The sequence below is a fragment of the Erpetoichthys calabaricus genome, chromosome 8 (genome assembly GCF_900747795.2).
Source record: "Erpetoichthys calabaricus chromosome 8, fErpCal1.3, whole genome shotgun sequence".
In the NCBI taxonomy this organism is placed as follows: Eukaryota; Metazoa; Chordata; class Cladistia; order Polypteriformes; family Polypteridae; genus Erpetoichthys; species Erpetoichthys calabaricus.
The window spans coordinates 26,385,356-26,392,896 of NC_041401.2; the positions used below are offsets into that span (position 1 = coordinate 26,385,356).

General features: G+C 42.2%; 1 long non-coding RNA gene across 1 annotated transcript; it reads right to left on the reverse strand.

Moving 5' to 3' along the window:
* Positions 1-1,438: 1,438 nt before the first annotated feature.
* Positions 1,439-1,709, reverse strand: LOC127528965 (uncharacterized). The gene is made up of 2 exons (XR_007935649.1): positions 1,663-1,709; positions 1,439-1,560 (listed from the first exon to the last, which is right to left on the reverse strand). It is a non-coding gene; the product is annotated as an uncharacterized LOC127528965 (long non-coding RNA).
* Between the last annotated feature and the right edge of the window lie 5,832 nt (positions 1,710-7,541).

Genomic DNA, 7,541 nt, shown 5'->3' on the forward strand with positions numbered 1-7,541 from the left:
TTTGGATTTAATAAAAATAAACTCATTACATAAGAAGACACTTAGACATTCTGACAATCTGTACAATTTACAACACATACTAATAACTGGCTCCCCCCTTGATGTTGTCCCTCCTCGTCTTAAGGAGGTCTTTTCTACCTTGGGTCCTTCTATTCTTACAATTATTAATAGTAGTTTAACCTCTAGTGTGGTGCCTAAAAATTTTAAACATGCTGTCGTGCAACCACTGCTGAAAAAAAACAGGTCTGGACCATTCTGTTATGTCTAATTTTAGGCCTATTTCTAAGCTACCTTTTTTGTCCAAACTCTTGGAAAAAGTCATCTATACCCAATTGAAGTCCTTTCTGGATGAACATGCAATTCTGGAAGTGTTCCAGTCTGGGTTTAAAACTCACCACAGCACTGAGTCCTTTCTGTTAAGGGTTTTTAATGATATTCTTTTGACAGTGTACTCTGGTGACTGTGTATTACTTATGCTTTTGGATTTAACAGCTGCCTTTGACACGATAGACCATGAGATCCTCTTCTCCAGGCTGGAGCAGTGGGTGGGCATCACAGGTTTAGCTCTCCAATGGTTTACGTCCTATCTCTCAGATAGAAGTTTTTGTGTCAGCATTGATGATTTTACTTCCACCTCTGTTGCCCTCCCCTGGGGGGAACCACAGGGCTCCATCCTGGGACCTCTTCTGTTCTCCTTGTACCTGCTGCCACTCAGCGCTATTTTTCAGAAACACGGTATTTCCTTTCATCTTTATGCAGATGACTGTCAGGTGTATTTCCCTCTGAAGCGCCAAGGTCCATGTTCTGTCCAGCCCCCGCTTGTTTGCCTTACTGACATAAGGAGTTGGATGGCATTAAATTTTCTAAATTTTAATGAGAACAAAACCAAAGTCATGCTATTTAGACCCAATAGCACTAGCGGGACCCCCTGCATCGACCTTTCCACTGTGGCTCAATTTGAGAAATCCATGATCACAAATTTAGGTGTGAAAATGAGTTCCACTTTAAAACTTGATAGCCATGTGAACGCAGTGGTAAACTGTTGCTTTTTCTAGTTGAGGCGGCTGTCAAAAATCAAGCTTGTTTTGTCTAAGCGCAACCTTGAAACAGTGATACCTGCTTTTATAACATCTCGTCTAGATTACTGCAATGCACTTCTTTTTGGAATTAGCCAGGCCTCTGATGCTCGCCTACAGCTGGTGCAAAACGCTGCTGCTCGATTTTTAACTGGCACAAGAAAGCATGAGCATGTTACCCCGATTTTGGCTTTCCTTCACTGGCTTCCAATTCATTTTCGAATCCATTTTAAGATACTTGTATTTGTTTTTAAATCTTTTAAAGGTTGTGCCCCTCTTTATTTGTCGGAACTGCTGTGCCCTTACGTACTGTCTCGCTCTCTCATGTCAGTAGACCAGATACTATTCCCAAGGCACGTTGCAAACTCCGAGGTGATCGAGCATTTTCAGTTGCAGCCCCAAAACTCTGGAACGATTTGCCGTTGCACGTTAGGCAGGCTCCTTCGCTAGCTGCCTTTAAATCCTATTTAAAAACACATTTTTACTCTCGCCTTGCACCCTGTGTTGGCTGGGATTGGCTCCAGCAGACCCCCGTGACCCTGTGTTCGGATTCAGCGGGTTGGAAAATGGATGGATGGATTTTTACTCTCTGGCTTTTAACCCAGTATGATATGTTGGCTATCTGTATACTTTCTATACTTTTTATTAAGAATCTCTTCAGGTCTTATGTGTTTATGTGTTTGTTTCATTTACCCTTTGGTTTTGTGTGTCTGATATGTTGGCTTTTCTTTTTTTATTGTATAGCACTTTGGTCAGCCTTTTTAAAGTGCTTTATAAATAAATAAATAAAATAACACAAAATAGTTGTGGTGCATTGGAATGTAGAGATGAAGTCATTATGCACAAGCTGTTTCGGACCCTGCTGGTCTGGGACCCGATGCTATGGTATCATCTACCTGAAGGTGATAATGTGAACAGTTCATAACTCAGATGAATGGGGTCATCGGTGATTTTCATGGCTTTCCCTAGACACTGCCTAACATACTGTATGTGTCTTGTAAGTTAGGAACGTCACCTTCAGTGATTTATTGGGCAAGCAGAACTCATTACCTCTCTGCAAGTGCAGCGCAGTTCCCACACCAGACAATGACAGATCCAATTAGGATGCTTTCAATAGTCCAGGTGTAAAATGATCTGTGAGTGTTTGGGTTTATGCCAAACCTCATCAGCTACCTAAGATAAAAAAAAAACGCACTGTTGCACCTTTTTTTCCGGTGTAAACAGTCCATGTGAGGTTCTTACATGATATGCACACTGAGGTAATTTAAAACTGCTCCCCCTCTCCACAGCAGCCCCATTGACGTTGATATGGGTGTGTACACCTACTTACTTCCTGAGACCCACTATAACCTGTTTGATGTTGAGTCCACATTGAGGGGGAGGCAGTTTTCCTGGCACCAGTGTTTCAAGGCTCTGATTTCCTCTCCATATTCAGTCTCATCACCATTGGAAATAAGACCCACAACCATTGTGTAATTTGCAGATTTCACAATTATGTCAGATCTGTGCAGTCATGTTTATAGAGGGAATATAGGAGAGGACTTAGTACACATCCCTCAGGGGCTCCCATGTCAATCTCATTTACTCTCATTTACTCTGAGAGTGAGTATAGAGGAAGTGATGCCAACCAGTCTCACCACCCAGCACTGATTTGACAGGAAGTTCAGGGTCCAGCTGCACATAGTGTCGTCCAGACCCATAGCACTGAGCTTCTTGTTAAGCTTAGAGAGAATTACAGTGTTAAAACTTTGAGTTATAATTTCAAATATGTGTCTCATTTGTCCACATGGGAGTGGATGGTGTGTAATGTCAGGACTTTTGTATCATTAGTCATGGCCACAAATCTGTGCAAATAGTCCATTTACAACATGAGGTTCCTACTGTATTTCTGAGCACAACCCATCATCATTCGGAAGACAGTGTAGCCATGTGTTCAGTTTTTTCCTTTTTTTCATGGTGTAACAAAAAGGCGCTATATTGACACCTGGCCCTACACAGACTCACACCGGAGGCACGTATAAAACCAAAGAAACGTTTATTTTCTTCACCTGTGGGGCACATCTTCCCCGTGACCCACAGGCACAACACAGTCCCAAAAACCCACAAGTAAAGCACACAAGCACAAAGACTCTTCCTTTCTTTCACCACCACTCCTCCCAGAAAGCGTAGTCCTCCTCCTCCTCCCAACTCCGGCTCTTTGAGTGGTGGCTTCTGGCCCCTTTTATAGTTCACCCAGAAGTGCTCCAGGTGGTTGACTGCCGAGTTCCGGCTGCATTTCCAGGTGTGCCGAATACACTGCTCATAAGGGCTCAGGAGTCCCAGCTACAACACCCCCGGCGGCACCTGTAGGACCCAACAGTGCTGCACCCAACTCCAATTCCCATGGAGCCCTGTGGGAAACCAAGGCACCGCTCCAACCCAGGGGGCTGCCATCTAGTGTCCAGGGGAAGGTATTGCAAAGTCCATGGCTGCTCCCCCTGAACATATACTGAAGGGGCATCCTAGCCGGGCATGGACCCTGGCTGTCCACCACAATGGACAGCAGATAATAATAATAATAAGTGACATTTATTGAGCGCCTTTCACAAACCCAAGGTCGCTTTACATACAGAGTAAAAAAAAAAATTACACATATGACAAAAGTTCATAGAAGAGGAACGTTTTCAATTAAGATTTAAAGGTGGAGAAAGAGGAGCAATCTCAGAAAGACTGAGGAAGAGAGTTCCAGAGTTGAGGGGCCATAGCACTGAAGGACCTGCCTGCCAGGGTGGAGAGTCTGGTGTGTGGGACAGTAAGGAGATGACTGCTCGAGGACCTGAGAGAGTGACAAGGAGTGTAAGGTGCTAGGAGCTGAGTGAGGTAGAGAGGGGCAAGGTTATGTAGGGCTTTGAAGGTGAGCAGCAGAATCTTGAATTTAATCTTTGATGGAACCGGTAACCAGTGAAACTGGGAGAGAACAGGGGAGATGTGAGAACGCTTTGTGTGGCTGCAGAGTTCTGAATGTACTGTAGCTTCTGTATAGATTTTGCAGTGAGGCCAATAAAGAGGGAATTACAGTAATCAATATGAAACATAATGAAACAATGAACCAGAGTCTGAGCATCATTAAAAGAAAAGAAATGGACGGATGCGGGCAATGTTACGGAGATGATAAAATGAAATTTTGGAAAAGACACCTAATGTGTACTCAAAGTTAAGTGATGAATCAAACAAAACCCCAAAATTTGTGACAACAAGAGCAGGTTTGACAAGTGCACCATCAACAGAAACAGAGATAGTCAAGTTTCTCCTTCGGCTGTGGGCTGGAAATTGAATTCCTGCTCTTGACAACATTTGTTCATGTCTAATGTGATCTTAATGTGCAAAGCCACTTGTCAAACCTTTATGCAAAGATTATTAAATGAATAAACTCCATAAAGAGAACATCTGTAAACTTGTAAAATGACCTAATACAGTATGCCACCTTCAGTGCCCCTCTGACAATGACTCCTGGGTATCTGCTTAATTCTGTGGAAAGAGTGGGAAGGGTGTGTGACATTCAGCAAAAAAAGACAAACAAGCCAGATATTTGAAAGTAGGGAAGGGAGTGGCATGGAAATATACAGTATGAAATGCACCTGACTGCTTCTGGCCAAAAATAACTCGCAGTGTATGTTTTGTGATTTAAAACACAAAGCTTCCATGGGCCAGCTGTAATGCTTAACTGTGTAAACTATTTTTCCAGAGACTCACAAGTATTGCCTGATGGCTTTGTTTACTTGCTGAGATGAGTTCCAATTTTATTTGCCATTAGATAGATAGATAGATAGATAGATAGATAGATAGATAGATAGATAGATAGATAGATAGATAGATAGATAGATAGATAGATAGATAGATAGATAGATAGATAGATAGATAGATAGATAGATAGATAGATAGATAGATACTTTATTAATCCCAAGGGGAAATTCACATTAAGTAGTTATTGCATGTTTGTGCTCGTATTCTAAGTATTAAATAAAATGAAAATAAACTGAAAGGGTAAACACGATCATGCCATGTGAAGTGTGCCAGAATAACAAGGGATAGAACAAAAGCAGGAGACATCAGTGTACACTGCTGCGCACACTGACAGTGTGACAGTTAGGTCATTGTGTAGATGTACCGCAGTCAGACAAGCGAGATGATTTAGTTGTTAAGGACCCTTATAGCCTGGGGGTATAAAGTCAGAAGTGGCTTTATATGCTGCCCCTTCATCAGCAGTCAGCCCCACTAAGAAGTTGGCACTCACTCTTAAACCTTTGAAAGTCTCCGAACTTAACTGTTATTTTGTTTCTCCAGACTTTGAGCGGTGCTTGGTTTTTCCTTTAATTAAATTTCTTCAAAATGTGTTTATGTGGTTTCTCCTTGAATTTTCCATTTAGAATTAGTACTGTTTATGACGATGGCATCCATTGTTGTATACTTTGTTGTATCCACTTAGATCTTGGTGGTTACCCAGTGTATGGAGGACGGGGACCAAACTCCTTGCTGTTTGTATAGCTGTTACAATGCTTTCCCACTGAAAACTCATTAAAATGACATCATAATTATTAGTTACTACTTTTGGACTTAGAGAGACTGCATTTATATAAAATGTAGCAATCTTCATCCCATTACAAAGATTCTGGTTTCTGTGTTTAACACTTGGCTGCTATCTCTCTTTAAGACTATTGAAAGCCATATTGTAATACCTGCTGCACTTTACAGTTAGTATCCTGTTGTATGTTGTATTTTTATACTGTGCATTCTCACGTTTGCTCGTCAGAGGAGGGTCACCTTCCAGGCTCATCAGAGGTATGTAATACCACTCCGAGATAAGGGAGGGCACTGCCGCTAACAGTATCGTCCTCATCCATGGCACAGAAAAGATGTTAATGAGGGCCATTGACCACGCCCCTTCTAGTCAGAGTCCTATGACACCCGGGTGTCCACAGACAGAGGCATCTATAAGACGGAGCTCCCAAAGACTGACCTGCTATATCAAGCTTCTGTTCTGTCAAAACATAACAAAAAAAAGATGGAAAATGAAATGAAACCAAAGCCCAATATGAGAGACAATAATCGTGGTTGAAAAAACATCCATCCATCCATCCATCCATTATCCAACCCGCTATATCCTAACTACAGGGTCACGGGGGGTTGAAAAAACAAGACGGTCAAAACTGAGAAAACACGTGAGAAAGAGCACAAAGATAAACTTTGAATACAGCGAGTTGGTATCCACAGATTGGATAAGATTTTGCACTCATAGCCGTCCTTTCATCCCATGGCGTCGAATACCCATGGGTCCCAACTTCAGAAGCCACACCCCTAGCAACACTGGAAGCAGACACAAAGACGGTGGCCTTTGACGAAACAAAATCACACCTGATCATGACAGCTGCACTATTTAGTGACGTCAAGCTGGGCAAAGCCTGCCTATCTGTTGATGTTATTTTTGTGCCATCGTGCACCTGTTTAGGTGATTATTTATGGCACCAAATTAAATAGGGCAACCTGGCTGACCCCAATAACCAGTGTCTTTCCTCATCCACAGCATTTTAAGAGTGCATTGTACAAGTATGATAACACCAAACACAATACTTTTGCTTTTTTTCTCTCATGTCAATATCTTTATATTTTTTCATGATTTTGGTAACAGAGTTACACAGGAAACTGGATAAAGGAACCAGTTTTCCAAGGTATAAAATCTTTATTGCTGAACTGGCAGGTACAGACATGAGACTTTATTCAAAACGGGTTTATCTTCAGCAGGAAAGCACACAGGTTACAACTGGAAAACTTCCCAGTCTAGCTCCCCTCACCTGGTTAAAAGAACACAAAGTCTCCTTCATCGGAAGCAGTGACTGGGGTAGACACAGTCTGAGGGAGGGAGGACAGGAGAGTGAGCCGTTAGCTTGGCCGGGGCTTGGTCTTTTACATGTTCTAAACCTCATGCAATAGGGATGGGTAAGAGTGTGTTTGTTTCTCATTGAAATACTGTTTAAGAGGGAGTTTCTGAAGGGCAGCTGTGTTTCTCTGCCATAGGTTTACTGTTTAACAGAGGGACAGCTCGAAGTTAAGAGCGTAAGAGTGTGCAGCTGGTGGCATTATGCAGTAGGAACACAGAGCAGGGGAGGTAATGAACTGCCTATGAGTGACGGTCACTGCCGTTATGGGTAGCACCAGTCTGTCAGTCTGTATGTTTCCTATACAATCCTACACTGTTTAACTGAGCTGGACCAAATTTTGCATACTATATATAGTTGCGGATAAGTCAGGACTTGATTTTACTGTATAATTTCTGGTATTTTATAATATCGGTCGTATAAGTTGAATGCGGAAAACTCACATTATTGGTCTAAGAGATTATGCTATGCTAACGCCCACCTGAGAGAGTAACCACAGAGCACACTGCCTTTTTTTCTATGTATTGTGCCTACGTGACCACACGGTAATACC